This window comes from Chiloscyllium punctatum, chromosome 44 (genome assembly GCF_047496795.1).
Source record: "Chiloscyllium punctatum isolate Juve2018m chromosome 44, sChiPun1.3, whole genome shotgun sequence".
Lineage (NCBI taxonomy): Eukaryota > Metazoa > Chordata > Chondrichthyes > Orectolobiformes > Hemiscylliidae > Chiloscyllium > Chiloscyllium punctatum.
The window spans coordinates 18,955,844-18,974,500 of record NC_092782.1 but is presented as its reverse complement, the minus strand read 5'-3'; the positions used below and the strand labels follow the sequence as shown (position 1 = coordinate 18,974,500).

The window sequence follows — 18,657 nt, the reverse complement described above, 5'->3', positions numbered from 1 at the left end:
ATGGACAAACAAGAGCCAGATCTCTACGTAAAATAATGAACAAGAAAAGGAAAAGGAATTATGGCCATTATTGAATATTCATCTACAAAATCACTGTCTCCATTCTACCTGCTACAGTCAAATGGTGCTGTCGTAATGTATTCCATTTACCAGTACCGTAAGTGCATGTAGATCTACACCTATGTACAAAAGTTAATAGGCATACCAGCAGGTGGTCCGGCATCTACCGAGGGTATTTGTACAACACACAATTCATGAAATAAAAAACAGGAGCAGTAAAACTAAAAAAAAAGACTAATAGTATTTTATTGAAAGAAGATCGCATGAAACTGTTAATAATATATAATAAACACTTTACATCAAAAAACTGATATTCACAGCAAAAAAATTCTTCTCACCGTATATCACAAATATTATGGGATTGTTGCTTAAAACAAAAGTTACCGGTACATGCAAAAGTCCATTAAAATCCTTCAAATTCACTGTTATCAGCAGTCGCACCACCGAATAATTCATTCCAGTCTTCTGGGTCAAGCATATAGTCGTATGGATCATCTTTATCTGCACTCTCAAGGCGATCATCAATTGATTTGTCATCACTTCCATCTGACTATGAATAGTCATCCTCTGTACTGTCTAAAGCATTAGAAATTCCACATTTTTTGAAGGCCTTCACAATAATTTAAGTTTTCATGTCCTTTCAGGACTCAACAATCCACTCACATACAGGTGCATGTAATGGAGCATGCATGTTGCCACCCTTTGTGAAGCTCTTTTCCTCTTCTTACATCCAAGGGTCTGACTTCTTCCATGCTAATTCCTTAAAAGGTTTATTGATGCTACTATCCAATGGCTGCACCATGCTTGAAAGGCCTCCAAAAATCATTGCAATGTCAGTATTGTTAGCTCAAAGTTCACTAAACTTTTCATTCAGTGTGATCTGAACATATCCCAAACCAGTAAGTTTTTTTCCTTTCTAAGTCCACCTGATTGCAAGTTTTGCAGCCACCCTCATCCATCCAACCTTTTTCATGGACGAGGGCAACAATGCCTGACAGAAATTTCTGTTTGGGCAGAGTTTTCTGCTTAAAAATCACCATAGGCTTTAACTTTGTTCCATCTGCCATACAAACAAATGCCACAGTGAATCGACTCCTTCAGTGGCCAGTAGTCTTAAACAAAACTGCTTTTGTTCCAATCTTGTCCACAGTTCTGTTCTCTGGCACATCAAAGTTCATTGGAAGTGCGTCCATATTGCTGATGCATGACAGCCTGTACCCATTTTTCTTCTGAATTCTGATTACGAAGTGATGGAACCCAACTAACCTGTCATTAAGTTCTGGTTGTCGTTGGGCAATCTTGGTTTTCTGTCTAAGCACTAAATCATACCTTTTCATAAACCTACTGTACCATCCTGCACTGGCTTTATTAAATGCATGTTTTTTTTGCTTCGTTTATGGTGCATATTTTTATACGTTGTTGAGTCACTATGCTTCCGTTCTGACGACACTGAATTACCTAGTCAGCAATTTTTTCTTCTAGTTGTGGCCACTTGATTGGCATACTTCTGTTTTGGCATAGTCTTTAACTGTGTGGCTTTTTTCCTCCAATCTCCAACAAGTTTTTCAAAAACACAGAACTCCCTTGCAGCTACGCTATTGTTGTTCTTCTCTGCAACTTCAATAATTTTTAGTTATTGAAATTGCAGAGAAGTAGGGTGGCTCAGTGGTTAATTGATCATTCGGATAACCGATTTTAGCTTAAACAGGATGGGTCATGCTGACCTAACGTTATGTGGAGAATTGTTTAAATCTATAATTTTATTGAATCTGCCATTTAAACAAATTATTCTTTGCAGTCTGCAAAATACAGGTTTAAACAAGAAGAACTAAACCCTTACCATGAAATTCCACCATTAAACAAGGTCCCGAACAACAACTATGATCGCAAGACCATTTACAATATCAGTTTCCGGGAACTCAGTCATGTGATAGAAAGACTGAAGCTCTGCCTTGCGCATGCATTTGCGTTCTTTGCCTTTTTTTAAAAAATGAACAGCCCGGTAAAATGCTGGGAATACTGTAAAACATTTACTTTTGCAAAGGACTGTGTAACAACCCTTACCTAAAAGGTATCCAGTCACTAATGCTTGAGCTGCTTGTGTTTCTTTGATTTTGCTGGTGTTTTCACATCTATAGTACAGGTAAATCGAATATACTTACCTCTTTGATGTAATGTTTTTGCGGGACCTTGAAATTTTTCTTGGATAATCCATTATTCAGATAACCAAGATTCCTCTGTATACAGTATATATAGTTATCAGCATTCAATTTAACGATTTGAAAATCGTATTGTGCAAATACTTACTGGTGCGAGTAACATGTATACAAGGTATTGCATTTGAATCAAAAATGTGCAAATCATGCCCTTTAAGGCTACATATATGGTCAGGAAGAGACTCCTGAAAAACTAGTGTTGACTTATACACAAAATATATGAAAAATAAGGGGCCCACTTATACATTAGATCAACCTATACATGGTCTTTTTTAGTTATTCCTGATGCTGCTTCTGCTCTTCCCTCTGAGCTCTTCATTGAACCAGAGTTCATCCTTTCTCTCGGTGATAGTGATAGATTGGGGGATATGCTGGGCAGTGAGTTTGTATATTGTGGGTGGAAACATTTCTGTTATTCCTGATGGCCAGCCTTGAATTACAACATGGGCTCAAAATCTATCCTGTTTAGCACAATGGTCATGGCACACAACACGTTCAAGGGTAATCTCATTGTGAAGATGCGACTTGCTCTTCATAAGGATTGTGTAGTGGTCACTCCTGCTAATACTGTCATAGACAAATGCATCTGTGGCTGGCAAATCAGTGAAATTAAGTTAAGTACGTTTTTCCCATTAGTTGCGTTTCCATCATCACGGATGGTCTGAAAAGTACACAATAAATTTGTAGGCTTTTGATATACAGCAATTTTCAGTCTATACTCATCAACCTTTTTGAAATTCCTTCCTTTGCAATTTTTTGGCAGCTGTTCAACAGACTGCTTTGTTGCACAGTTTCCTCCACCCAACAACATCTGTTAAGTTCCCAAGAAGCAAAACACTTGTGAAGTTAGCCCAGTGTGATTTTTTTTGTGCTTTGTTATATGGCCATGTTACTTAAGTATGAAAACCAAAGAAAAATCTGTTATAGTGTCATAGAGTCAGACAGCACAGAAACAGACCCTTCTGGTCGGCATGGAAAAATTGAACTGGTTTCCCAAACTAAAGTAGTCCCATTTGCCTGCATTTGGCTCATATCCCTCCAAACCTTGTCTGTTCATGTACCTGCCTAAATGTCTGATTAATGTTGTAACTACTTGCATCTACCACTTCCTTTGGCAGTCCATTCCACATACGAATGTGGCAACTGTTTGAAAATGTTGCCCCTCAGGTCTGTCTTAAATCTTTCCCCTTTCACCTACTTCCCTACTCTAGAGTAAAGATATTTGTTATTCACCTGATCTCAGACCCTCATGATTCTATAAACCTCAAAGGTCACCCCTCAACATCCTACCCTTCAGTGAAAAGGTGACAGCTATCCACCCTCTCCTTATAATCCAACCTTCCAGTCCCAGTAACATCCTTGTAGACCTTCTCTGCATCCTCTCCAATTTAGTAATATCCTTCCTATAGCATAGCAGGGCAGCCAAGACTGTACACTTTGTTTGTTTAACAGCATTGCATTCATTGCAGAGTAGTTCCTTCTTTTTTGTGCATTCTTTTTATTAATATGATCCATGATGCATTTGGCTCAGAAAAGCAATTCTTTCTGACAGAATTGTAACCCAGGTATCCCTTGACAGTGGGTAGCAGTGAAATACATTGTGATTGATCAGGTTTCGGTCAGGTGCATGTACTATAAATATTAATAGATGTATTGACTTTTTTTGTTGATCATTGAATTGAAAAGTCTTTAGGAATGCATCTTGAATATCAGTTTCTTGCATATTTCGGTCCTATGAACTTAAACCCCACTATCAATTAGTACATGGTCTGTGAACTAGGATTCTGTAGTTAATAATATATTCCACTGTGCAGCACATATGCTGTATGTTAATTACAGAAAGATTAGACTGCTTGTCTGATGCCCACTGATGGCTGCTTCACATCCAAGTGAATGAAAGTCACCATGGTCCCAGAAGACCCATAGGCTGCTCTCTCGTGAGACTGATAGTAAATTAAACCTGAGGGTCCCTGTGCCTTCCACAAAGGGGGAAGCAGAGAAGCCTAATCTTAATGGTGAGCTCAAATAACAAAGGAATTTAACCGGTGGTGTTAGTAGCTTTCTGCATTTATTTTTTCTTTATTCATTATTGGGATGTAGTTGTTGATGGCTGGCCAGCATTTATTGCTTGTCCCAAGTTACCATTAAGAAGGTAATGGTGACCAGCCTTCTTGATCTGCTGGTATCCAACAGCAATAGGCTGATCCACAGTGTTGTTAGGAAGGCATCTGCAGGAGTTTTACCCAGCAATAGTGTAGGAGTGACAATATATTCCCAACTCAGGGTCGTGAGTGGCTTGGAGGGGAACTTGCAAGTGATGGTGTCCATGTGTCTACTGCCCTTATCCTCCTAGGTGGAAGTGGTTGTGAGCTTGACAGATGCTGGCTCAGGATTTTTGGTGAATTTCTGCAGTGCATCTTGTAGATCATACGCACTGCTACTGCTGAGACTCAGAGAGGTGTTTGTGATGCGGTGCTGATCAAGTGAACTGCTTTGTCTTGTATGATGTCAAGCTTCTTGAGTTTTGTTGGAGCTTCATCCATCCAGGCAAGTAGGGAATATGACATCACATTCCTGAATTGTGCCTTGTAAATGATGGGCAGTTTTTTGAGAATCAAGAGGTGAGTTGCAAGTCCATTTGAGTTTCTGGTAAATGGTATGCCGCAGGATGTTGATGATGGCAGATTCCTAGATCTCATCTTGCAGCCACATTATTTATAAATATTTTCAGGTCCAAACTGTTCAGCGATGTTATTTACAAGTATGGAGCAGATGGGACTTGAACCTGAGCCTCACAGCTCGGGATACTGCCACAGAAGTCTTCCCTCAGTATTTGGACAGGTAGTCGACTCAAATTTCTGGTCAGTAGTAAATCCCAGGACATTGAAATGGGGAATTCAGTAATGGCATTGTCATTGCATGTCAGGGGAGATGGTTAGATTCTCTTTTGTTGGAGATGGTCATTGCCTGGTACTTGTGTGGAATGATGTAGTCCAAATCTTGCTACAATTGGCCATGGACGACTTCAGTGTTCGAGTCGTGAATGGTGCTGAACATTATGCAATTGTCAGCGCACATGCACACTTCTGACCTTGTGGTGAGTGGAGGGTGGGAGGGATGTGTTGTCATTGCTGAAGCGACTGAATATGGTTGGGCCTTGGACCTGTTCGTGCTTCCTACCTGTCCTATTCCAACTGTGAGGCTGAACTTCCTCTAAAGCTCAACTAGAAGCAAATTACTACAAATTCTGGAGATCAGAAATATAAATAGAAAACACTAGAGAAATTCAGCAGGACGAGTATCACCTGTGGAAAGAGAAACATCATTAATGTTTTGATTCCAGTACTGCTTTCCTTTGGAGCATTTCTGAGATTAAGCCAATGACTGAGGAACTGGTAAGTAAGTTTAGATCTCATGGAATACAGGGAGAACTAGCCATTTGGATACAGAACTGGCTCAAAGGTAGAAGACAGAGGGTGGTGGTGGAGGGTTGTTTTTCAGACTGGAGGCCTGTGACCAGTGGAGTGCCACAAGGATCGGTGCTGAGACCTCTACTTTTTGTCATTTACATAAATGATTTGGATGCGAGCGTAAGACGTACACTTAGTAAGTTTGCAGATGACACCAAAATTGGAGCTGTATGGACAGTGAAGAGGGTTACCTCAGATTACAACAGGATCTTGACCAGATGGGCCAATGGGCTGAAAAGTGACAGATGGAGTTTAATTCAGATAAATGCGAGGTGCTGCATTTTGGGAAAGCAAATCTTCGCAGGACTTATACACTTAATGGTAAGATCCTAGGGAGTGTTGCTGAACAAAGAGACCTTGGAGTGCAGGATAGTGAAGGGTGGTGTTTGATATGCTTTCTTTTATTGGTCAGAGTATCGAGTACAGGAGTTAGGAGATCATGTTGCAGCTGTACAGGGCATTGGTTAGACCACTGTTGGAATATTGTGTGTAATTCTGGTCTCCTTCCTATTGGAAAGATGTTGTGAAGCTTGAAAGGGTTCAGAAAAGATTTTCAAAGATGTTTACCAGGGTTGGAGGGTTTGAGCCATAGGGAGAGGCTGAACAGGCTGGGGCTGTTTTCCCTAGAGTGTCGGTGGCTGAGGGGTGACCTTTTAGAGGTTTACAAAATTATGAGGGACATGGATAGGAGAAATAGGCAAAGTCTTTTCCCTGGGGTGGGGGAATCCAGAACTAGAGGGCATAGGTTTAGGGTGAGACGGGAAAGATGTAAAAGAGACCTAAGGGGCAACTTTTTCACACAGAGGGCAGTACGTGTATGGAATGAGCTGCCAGAGGAAGTGGTGGAGGCTGGTACAATTACAACATTTAAGAGGCATTTGGATGGGTATATGAATAGGAAGGGTTTGGAGGGATATGGGCCAGGTGCTGGTAGGTGGGACGAGATTGGGTTGGGATATCTGGTCGGCATGGACGGGTTGGACCAAAGGATCTGTTTCCTTGCTGTACATCTTATGACTCCATGACTCTAATTGGGCATGTGTGTAATTGTGTAACTGGAGAATGTTTTAAAGTTAGGTGAGCAGGCTCTGGGGCAATTGATGGTGAACATAATGGTCCTGATACTTAGGCATAAATATCTTGTTGAAATTGCTGAAGAGAATCCCAAATCTTTGAGGACTTGGTAAATGTTTGAGTGTAACTTGGATGGTAAACTCAAAGTCATAGTGTTGAATCTTAGGAAATAAGCCATGGGTGGGAAAGGATGTACTTGAAGGATGCCTTTCTAAGGTAAAAGGCAAACTCCATTTGATGGAATATAATGATGGGTGCTAAGCTTGAAAGGTATAATGAGTTAACAAATCTCCAAGCATAAGGTGAGGTTCCAGGAGATAGAGATGTAACAGTAGTGGCTTGTAACTTCCATTTTGCTGATGAGAGTTCTGGTTCTCGTACATGTAGATATCAGTAAAACAGTTGCAGGGTGCAGAAACTGCTTTGAAGGCCGGTGGCCATGATAAGACTGAGCGTCCTACCAGATGATGTATGGGAGATATGGTGAAGCAGGAGTGGACCAAGGGTGAAGGACTTCAAAGTTTACCATACACTACTGTATTGGCGGTGGATGTCATACCCTTAAGGTGACCAGTAAGAGTAGGAACATGAGAGGGGTTTGTCATGAAAAAGCGCAAAATGCATTTGAATGTGAAATATTGTCATCAATAGCAGAAAGGAGGAAGAACCATAACATTCTCACAATATTATTTGGGATATACAATCAAGGTATTGTGGATATTGGAAATCTGAGTTACGTACTGGCGAAGTCAACAGGTCTGGCAGTGACTGTGGAGAGAGAAACAGAGTTTATGGACTGAATCTCACATCTTTTGTGAGGTGCGTCAAATTTTTTGGGTGTTTTGCCAAGATCCCGAGTAATTTTTCTCACCGTATCTAAGCAGTCTCCACATCCCTTATGTCCATTCTGGAAGGAAAACTGATTCCAGGAAAGCAGAAAGAGTCAAGATGGTTGATGGACTGTCCGACATTTGGCTCCTCATATCCTGACATTCACCACTTTGAGTACTGACTGACAGTGTCCACACTCCTAAGGAAAGCATATCAAACGCCGCCTTCACTATTCTATCTACTTGTGACTCCACTTTCAAGGAGCTATGAACCTGCACTCCAAGGAGCTTGTCCTGAAGTGTTGATTCCTGGTGTCCAGCATGGAAGTCCTTCAGAGCATGTGGCGATTTCCATTGTCAAGATTTCTCTATGTTTGAGGACTCTGGGACTATACCCGGTGGATGAGGGGAATCTGATTGAAACTTCCAGAGTACTGAACGGCCTAGACAGAATGGACTTTGGGAATATGTTTCCATAGGCAGGAGAAATAAGGGCCTGAGGTCACAGCCTTAGAGTAAAGGGAAGACCTTTTAGAATGGAGATAAGGAGAAACTTCTTTAGCCAGAGAGTGGTGAATCTGTGGAATTAATTGCCAGAGAAAGCTGTGGTGGTCAGGTCATTGAGTATACTTAAAGCAGATTGAGGTAAGTTCTTGATTGACAAATGGATTAAAGGTTATAGGAAGAAAGCGAACAAAGTGGGATTGAGAAACCTTTAAGCCATGATTGAATGGCAGAGTGTTTTTGGTGGGCCAAATGGTTTAATTTCTGTTCCAATGGCTTGTGCTCTTATGATCTTTTGTGTAGCCTGTTTGGTGTTCTTAATAAGACAGGAACCTGAATATTAATGAGGTGGGTTGGGATGTTATTGAGCAACCTTAATCCCCTTAATTGGCAACTTGTCACTGCCTAGCGAGAAGCTTGCCATGCTACTTAGCAAAAGCATAAAAGATGACACGAGATACACTGATTAGAGTCATAGAGATGTACAACATGGAAACAGACCCTTCAGTCCAATGCGTCCATGCCGACCAGATATCCCAACCCAATCTAGTCCCACCTGCCAGCATCCAGCCCATATCCCTCCAAACTTTATCTAAATGAAACTCCATCTGCCACTTCTCAGCCCATTGGCCCATCTGATCAAGATCCCGTTCACTGTCCACTACACCTCCAATTTTGGTGTCATCTGCAAACTTACTATGCCTCTTATGCTCACATCCAAATCACTTATCTTAATGACAAAAAGTAGAGGATCCAGCACCAATCCTTGTGGCACTCCACTGGTCACAGGCCTCCAGTCTGAAAAACAACCCTTCACCACCACCCTCTGTCTTCTACCTTTGAGCCAGTTCTGTATCCAAATGGCTAGTTGTCCAGTATACTACTGCCTTTATCCTCTTTTAAGGATTCACTTACAATCTCTGCTGTCTCTACCTTACTTCCTTCTTATTGATGATCAAAACCTCAATTTCTGTCGTCATCCAGCATTCCCTGCACCTAACAGCCTTGCCTTTCTCCGCCTAACAGGATCATGTTGTCTCTAAACTCTTGTTATCTAATTTTTGAAGGATTCCCATTTTCCATCCATCCCTTTACCTGCGAACATCTGCCCCCAAACAATATTTGAACATCTTGGGTCAGAGTATTTGGTACAGGAGTTGGGAGGTCATGTTGCGGTTGTACAGGACATTGGTTAGACCACTGTTGGAATATTGCGTGCAATTCTAGTCTCCTTCCTGAGGATATGGTGGAAGCTGGTACAATTGCAACATTTAAGAGGCATTTGGATGGGTGTATGAATCAGAAGGGTTTGGAGGGATATGGGCTGGGTTCTGGCAGGTGGGTCTAGATTGGGTTGGGATAACTGGTCGGCATGGACAGGTTGGACCAAAGGGTCTGGTTCCGTGCTGTACATCTCTATGACTATGACTTCAGTTTAGAACTTCAACTTTTAGATCCCTGTCTATCCTTTGTCAACATTATTTTTAAAGTTAATAGAATTATGGTTGCTGGCTCCAAAGTGCTCCCCCACTGACACCTCAGTCAGTTGCCCTGGGTTATTTCCCAAGAGTAGGTCATGTTTTGCACCCTCTCTATTCGGTACATCCTTGAGTGGGAAGACTGAAACAGGTGTTTCCAGAAACCACACTGGTGCTGACCAAGTCTGTGTGTACATTGCCATACCATTCACAATTCACCTGACTCTTATTATTCTACTCAAAAATCACCTGCCTTTCAGTGTGAGTATTATATACTGCCTCGATGGAAATGCTTTAAACTCTGTCACCTCCATGTCAGCTCCACGGCAGCTACTTCTTTCAAAAGGCTTCAAAGAAGATCCAGTAATGGATCGGCTGTCCAGCTCAGCATTCAGCACATTCACTTATTGTGAATGAGTTGTTGCTGGCATTGGGATACAGTTAATGCTTTTGACACATTAAAGGTTTGTTCTAAGGGCTGTAGTCTTACATTTATTCTTTCCCCCAACCCTCAAAACCCCAGCGTGAGGCTGGGAGAGAGTGGTGCACAAATTGAGTGGCACGCTGGGTGAGATAACTACATGTTGGGGCCATCAATGCACCCTGGCTTGATTGTGGGCATCACAGCATACAGGGCTCTCTCTGCTGGCTTAGACCTGTCTTGGATCCTTCAGTTTCAATAAATGGATTATCATTACATAGCATATTTTTCAAGAGTTTGCTCTCTTTTGTTCCACACTAAGGCCTGTCTTTCAGTAGTTATTTTTTCAGGTGATGGGAAGGTGGAAAAAATGTGAAATGTTTTACCTTATCTAATTCTAATTGTTTTAAAACAGATTGAATATTTAGTTTTTAAATTTAATTTTGAATTTTTTTTATTAATAGCTATTAACCATTTTCTTTACTATTCTATTAATTATTTCTTGGAGTCATTTACCTAATGGTTATAATTCTGTCGATGATGTTCTGAAATGATTATTATTCATATCACTATGACATTCTAGTAGGTGTAAGTTGCTATTGGCACAGTTGCCCTAATGCTGATATTGTGAGCTCAACATTGGAAATTGTTCTAATACTTGTTCTGAACAAGTAAGTACCATAAAGTGAGTGATAAAACTGTAATGGAGATGTCTTTTCACCACCCAGTTACTCTTAGCATACTATTTTTAACTGTGTTTGGTTTGTTTCGTATAACTATTCATAACTATCTCTTTCCCATTACAGCACGTGCTTATCTACAAGAAGAATAGAGCAACTATTGGCTTCCATATCTCACTATTTCAATAATTTTCTAGAAGATTGAAAAGTAGATAGCAATCTAGATTGTGGGAACAAATATTGAACTTTAGAATCCTGAAGCTGAAGAATGAAAACGTAAAGGAATGACCATATTTAAGGATTGGAAACTGTGACTGAGATATGTGAGTAAATCTCATTATGAAAGTCTCTTTTTATTTAACATTAATTGACCCAAGAAAAAACATTGGCTGCAAAAGGAGATCTGCTCTTGTCGAAAATGTTATTGATTTCTATTGAAAATCCTCTTGAATTTCCTATTTATGAAAATAGTAACTCTGAAATTCCCTCATCATAGTCTTAAAGTAATAGAAACCTACAGCACAGAAAATGACCTTTCAGTCCATTGAATCTGTGCCAGTCAAAAACAACCATCTAAGTATTCCAATTCCATTTTCCAGCACTTGGCCCATCGCCTTGACTGCCTTGGAATCACATGTGCTCATCTAAATACTTTCTCAGTATTCTGAGGGTTTCAGCCTCTATCCTCCTTATAGGCAGTGAGTTTCAGATTCCCACTACCCTCTGGATGAAAAAAATTCCTTGCATCTCTGAGCATTCTGCCCCTTACCTTAAATCTGTGTCCCCAGTAATTGATTTGTCAGTAAGGAAAATGGATTCTTCCTGTCTTCCCCTCCTAATTTTATACATCTCAATCATGTCCTCTGTCAACCTTCTCCAAGGAAAACAACCCCAGTTTGTCCAGTTTCTCTTTATAACTGAAGCTCTCCAACCAAGGTAACGTCCTGATAAATCTCCTCTGCACCATCTCTCATACTATCACATTCATACTATGATGTGAGTTTCAGAACTGAACATAATACTCTTGCTGTGGCCTAACCAATGTTATCTACAGTTCTAACATAACCTTCCTGCTTCTAGGTGCTTCCCAGGATCCTACCAATCATGTTTTCCCTTGCCTTGTGTGTCCTGCCCAAGTGCATCACCCAAAATTTTATCCACATTGAATTCTGTTTGCCATTGATCATTTTCTTGTAATCTAGTGTGATCCTCCTAATTACTTATCACCCTAGCAGTATTTGATACATCTGTGAAGTGATCAACCCTCTTCTTGCATTCAAGGATAGAATCAAAGAATAATAAATCTCAAAAGGAACAATTGGTGACAGGTACTTTTGTGGAGCCACCTTCTCTGGTTAGTTAATTATCCATCACTATTTACAACTGGAAGTGGCAGTACTGAAAAGCTCTCAATTGATCCATTTGTGAATCTCTTAGATCTGTGTATAGCATGTTGTTTCTAATGTGTTAGGTATCAGGCAAGCCTGTTCCTCACGCTCACCCTCTCCCACATCCCAAACTCCCATTAATTGACGTATTAGACTTTTTGCTGCCAAGCTTGGTCAAGTACTGCGGATGTCAGAGGCAGTTATCTCTGTTCTTGAATTCGTTTTTTTTTCTGGAGTCAACAGGTCCTGCAGGTTACTAGAACTGTTAAGTGCTGTTTGATCAGTAACAAAGGGACATTAGTGAGCAATGCGTTTTTTAGAACTGTAGTCAACCTTGGTTGCACAATTGCCAGTAAGATAGGTATTAATTTCAGACTTCTTTTGTTATTGATTTTAAATTACATTGTCTGCCATGGTGGGATTTGCATGCATGTTCTCAGAACATTAGTCTGGAACTCTGGATAACTAATTCAGTGACATTGCTCACTACATGATCACCTCTCATTTATTCTTACATTATGTCCTTCTATTCATTCTGGGGGCAATGCATGAGTGCATACTGGAATGCACAAGATTTAAATGTTGAAAATATCGAATACATTGTATTCCCACAACAATCAACCTGAAACATGAGACAACCACTTTTAAGTATGGAATCATGCACTGAAATCTAGGAGGGTTGGACACCATCCTCCGGCTAAGATATCTTTTCGACGGTTATTTTCAGAAGTGCAGCAACAACTAAACACTGAGTTATGATCTCCAAATGTTACACCACATTTGCTTGTGGTAACATTTAGATTAGATTAGATTAGACTAGACTAGACTAGATTAGATTAGACTAGACTAGATTAGATTACTTACAGTGTGGAAACAGGCCTGTCGGTCCAACAAGTCCACACCGACCCTCCGAAGAGCAACCCACCCAGACCCATTCCTCTACATTTACAAATAAATTGAAGTTTTGACATTACAGCATCAATATTTGCAAAAATATTTTAAAAATCAAAATTACTGAACTTTTAACCGATAATTTTGTTCATTTATCCTTTTATAATGGTAGCTGCAGTTTTCATGGAAGACTTACCTCTGGCCTTCAATCACTGTCCAATTCCTGTTTAGCTAGAAGTACTTCCATTGTTCTGAAGTACATTCCTTGAAGTTTTCTGGGACCTATATTTTACTTTCACAGCTCCTTTCTCCAACTGACCAGGAACAATTGAGCATGTGCACTACGTTCATCAATGCTACAGCCACAGGCTGAATTGGAAGCTCTTGTGGCTGCATGTGGCCCAGGCTGATGTTTGTCCAGGTCTGCTTTACATCTTGTGACAGATGCCAGAAGCCTGGCTTAGAGTCAGTGGTTCCATCCCTCTTCCTGAAACTTCTCTGCATCATTCCATGTTGTAAAGGTTATACCACTGGCCTGGTAGTGGCACATTGGCACAATTCTTTAGTGTGTCTATTATTCCTGATGAAGGGCTTTTGCCCGAAACGTCGATTTCGCTGCTCGTTGGATGCTGCCAGAACTGCTGTGCTCTTCCAGCACCACTAATCCAGTGTTTTAATTATATCCCTATAATCCTCTGATAATCTCATAGTCTTCCACCTCTCCAGCTTTTTCCTTTTAGAACCATTTTGTGTTCCATCCTAATTCTTTACACTGACCCTTTTTTTCAAATTGATATTGCCTCTTTTGCCCACAGCACCTGGTCAGTTTGAATCATCACTTGACTGGATCTAAGCTTTTAATTCCAACTCTTCTCTGGTGTGCGAGAGAGAGAGTCTGCCTTTTTGTAAACAAACAATCTTTTTAAACAATCTTTTTGCTATTCATGTCATTACTGCAAATGGTTGCATTGGCAGTGTAGCCTTGAAGAAAACTTAAACTTGCTAATATCTTATTGAAACCTCCCCCATGACTATATTTTCCACCACTTGTATAGCAAAAATTGCTGAATCTTATGCTAGCATACTCCACTGTTGCTTTGTTATCTATAATATTGTGTGAATCATTAATGTTGCAGATATTTCCTAATCAGCCTATCCAGAGATTTTGTTACATGCTCAGGTAGGGCTTTAACGAGAGCCTCCTGGTCCAGTGATAGGGACACTACGGCTGCATCACAAGAACCCCTCATATTATAGCTGTGTTTTGGTTCAATTTTTATTTTTTTTTCCCCCAAAGGGAATGCATTGGGACAGTTGTCAGGTAGAATGTTTTCAAGTGTTCCATTCAGCAAATGGGCTGATGGTCATCAATGCTGAGGGGAATGGGGGTCCGTTGGATGCTGCCTGAACTGCTGTGCTCTTCCAGCACCACTAATCCAGAATGATGGTTATCAATGCCTGGTGGTGAAAATAGTCATGGAAAATTTATTTTATGAATTCAAATCAAAGAGAAAATAATTGCTTGTAGAAATCCTTGAGGGCAGCAAAATAGAGGGGTTCATTGGTATTACTATAAAATATTTAAGGGATGACCCCTGCTGAGGAGTTTTTGAAGAAAAATTGCATGTAAGCTGACGTCCAGAATACAAATAAAAAATAAATAATCCCACATGGTAATCAGAAAAAGTGTGAATATCACAAGACGATGCAAACATTTTGAAACCAGATGAATACAAAGTACTGAATGTTTTGTATTAATACCTCTTACAAGTATTCAATGGAAAAATATTAGCAAATGCCATCTTTGAACTTATCCCGATTAAAGTATCAATAGCTTCACTTTAAATGAGGTAAGGTTTGAAGCAGACTAAACTGGTATAAAACAAATAAATCTTTTGAAATAGATATTTTTCCAGTGTACTGAAACATCAAGAGTGTGGTTGTGACACACTGACAATTTTGGAGGACTCTTTGAACTCTGAGAAGATGGCAACAATTTTGAAATAGTCATGTGATAGTCAGATTTAAAAAGATGTTAAACACCATAAATACGGATTTGTTAGTCTTGCTTTCCTTCCATGTAAAAGTAATGAAATAAAGTGATTTCAAGACAATGTAATGAAACTCTGAATGCATTTAAATAAAAAACTAGCTCAAAGTTGGGTAATGATAAGTATGGGTTGGAAAAATCTTTTCGGCTGGTACGAAGTCCTGATTGGGCTTGTTGCTGAGGCTCACTACTGCTTTGTGCTTTGCATCAGTTTTCTGAATCCAGGCCATTTATGTGAGGCAGTCCAATTTAAAGCTTATACCAAACTATGAAGAAAGCTCAAAACTTGCTGAATGATTTGAAACTCTAGAAGAAAGTGAAGCACGGACTGATGAAATTTGATATAAATGAAATTAGTTACGTACTCAAAGAAAAATAAATGATGTACATATTTGATGAATAGTATTGAATTATCTGAAGGTGACGTTGAAAGAGATGTTTCAAGACTAGACTTAAACGTTTCTACCTAAATGTAGCAATCAAAAAAAGACAGTAATAGAATGTTGAAGTACAAAGTTAAATCATTGTACTCTTTGCTCTGGACAGGTAGGACCGTTGAAAATTGCATCCAATTCTGGTTGTCAAAAGTTAGAAACTGTTCAGAGAACAGCTGTATCTGATCTCCAGTGCTAGGAATCCGAGTCATCAGAAAAGTATGGGGGAACTTGAAATTTTCGGTATGGAAAGGATACCTCTGAGAGGTGATCCTAAATGTGTCTAAGTATATTCAGAAATTTAATTTGATGTATTACTTTAAATTCACAAGCTGGAGATGGGTTTGAACTGATAAAAGATAAATAAAGGATTACTACATTCAGTCTCACATGTACACAGTTGACAGTATTTGAACTAACTGAGCGAAAAACCTCAATCCATTATTATTATCCTTTGAATCAGTATGATGAAATATATGTTTTGGATTTATAATTAAGTAGTTTTAGCATATTTTTGCAGTTAATTTTAGAGTCAAATTTAGATACTGTCAGTGGATATTGTACACCAATGGTTCCCAAACTTTTCAGAAACATGGCACAGTTCAATGAGCCAAACAGTTCCATGGCACACCCACTTTCTTCAGCTGAATTGATTGCTCGTAAACATTACATATACTTGCATATACTATAGTTAGAGGTTTACTAGAGAAGTTTTCAATACGGTGCATACAACAAGCTAAAGAATCAAATTAATGTTTTAGATTTCTTTTACATTGGTTTAGCAGCAGACCTTGCACAGTTCTTATGGCATGCTGCTTGAAAACCCCTGCATTATACAATTGTTTATAACAAAAGTTTAGAGCATTTTTTAATATAAAGAAGAAATAACATAACTGGGACATTAATGGAGTAGTAGTAATGTCATTGCAGTTGTAATCCATAGGGCTAGGCAAATGCCTTGGGGGTCAAACCCAATTAGTGAAATTTGAATAAAGTTAATAAATCTAAACTATAAAGCTGTCTGGATAATGGTAATCTAGCAACTTATCATTGATTATTGTAAAAACACAACTGTACACTACCAGCAGGACATAAGCCACAAGTCGCAAATGTGAAGAAGTACTCTTCACTTACCTGGATGAATGTCACTCCAATTACATTCAAGCTCAATGCCATCCAGATCAAAGCATCCTGCTTGATTGGCACCCCATCCAGTGCATTGTTCAACGTCTTTTCCCTTCACCATGACACGTACTGGCAGCAATGTGTACCATTTTCAAGATATATTGCAATTATTCTCTAAACCTTCTTTGACAGGGGCTTCCAAACCCTGTGGTTTAGAAAGTCAAGGGCAACAGTTGCATGGGAACACCACCTGCAAGTCCCCTCAACCACACAGCATCCTGACTTGGAATTATATTGCACTTTCACTGCATCTAGATAAATATCCTGCAACTCTCTCCCTAACAGTGTTGTAGGTGACACTAAACCCTGAGGGCTGGAGCAGTTCAAGAGTCAGTTCATCACCACCTTCTTCAGGGCAATTAGGGGTGGTGGAACATGCTAGTCCTGTCAGTGACACCCTCATCCCCAATGAAAAACCAAAAAAATTGTTATTTTTAGTTATAAAGTACTTTTTCCCCCAACCTTTGTATGTGTGTTTGTGTTGTGAAAAGCATTCAGAGTTTCAATAAGTGAATAATCCATACTTCTGTTTAACCCTAAAATGAGTTTGTACCTGATCACTTTTTATATTGGATATGACAAGCTGAGGATTTGGTGAAATTGCAGACTATTTCAAAAATTGGAACAGATAAAACTTTCTTTAGTCTGTAAGCAGAGATTTTTTTAAAGAGGAGAAAAATCAAACAGTTCGAGATCTCTCCCATCCACACTAATAGAATAAAGAGCATAAAAATAAAGCAACTGAGTTGGATAAGTTCCATCCAAGGGTCCTTTGTAAGATGGGACATGTCTACTGGAGCATATTAAGCCTCCAACTTGTATTTTCCAACCCAGAAGGAGGCTAATATGGTTCCCAACATTGTAAGGAAAATTCCAAGAAGAACTTAATTGATATTTATCGGTTCATTAGTTTGACAGATGCATGAGAGAATCATTACTGATGTTAAAGGAGGTTGTTACTTATAAATTTAATTGTCCTATCTTGAAGTCACCAAGGTGTCGGATGAGGGAAGTTCAGTAGTATGTTGCCTGTTTTGACTTGTTAAAAAAATCCTTTTGGTAAGGCAGAAAACAAGATGTTTTTTTTCTACAATGTCAAAGTCTTTGGTACTACTGCAAATGTACAGAGCATATAATGTAATGCACAGTAGAATGTGGGTTAAAAACAATTACAGATAGATTTTGTTCTGTTTCAGTTTGGTGACTCGTGAGCACTTACAAGTGGGACCATTGTTCTTTATTAGGTATTGAGGAGGTGGTGGTATAATAGTAATGTCACTGAACTGTAATTCAGAAATCCAGGCTGATGTTCTGGGACATTGAATCCCACCATGGTAGATGGTGAAATTTGAATTCAGTAAAATCTTGAATTCAAAGCTAACCTAATGGCAGCCATATTGATCGTTGTTAAAAGCCCATCTAGTTTTATGTCATCCTTACCTGGTCTAACCAACATATGACAATGGATGCTTGCCTAACCAGTAACATCCAAGAACAAGTTAAAACAAAGAAGAAGATTGATTTAGATTTTTTAGTCTGTTTTAGATTAGTTTTTTTTGGTGGGTTGTGTAAGGTGAGTGGTGCCTTAATGCACTCAAAACCCATTTTGAAAAATACTGTTGTGATAAACTTGCAATTTCATTGTGCATGTTTTGCAGATCTGTCCTGGTTTTTATCAATAATTTGGATGTAATTTGGGATATAATCTGCACAATTACACATATGAAGACTGCTGTAAGTGTTAAGATTGTGGACACTTTCATGCAGACCATTTATTGGTGTTGGGCGAATTAGCTTCATTGTCGACAGATGTTTCCTTGAGTATATTCAGTGACCTGATCTCGCTTGCTGATTGGGATAGAGAATTCCAAAGATTAATTGCCCTCAAAAAGGAGATTTCTCCTCGCCTGCTTATGGTTGTGGGCAGGGCGAATGCCCAATGTACACCATCTTGAGGGAAGCATTTTAAAAGGTAG

General features: G+C 39.5%; 1 protein-coding gene across 5 annotated transcripts in view; it reads left to right on the top strand.

The window, feature by feature from the left end:
* The window catches only part of cdk17 (cyclin dependent kinase 17), a 224,285-nt gene that overhangs the window by 59,022 nt on the left and 146,606 nt on the right, over nt 1-18,657 (top strand). For 4 of the 5 annotated variants that reach the window (XM_072562402.1, XM_072562406.1, XM_072562403.1 and 1 more), the window contains exon 2: nt 10,860-11,056. The exons of the other annotated variant lie outside the window; for it this stretch is intronic. The gene's annotated coding sequence lies outside the window, so the exon portion shown is untranslated. The remainder of the gene's footprint in view (nt 1-10,859; nt 11,057-18,657) is intronic. 5 annotated transcript variants of the gene reach the window in all.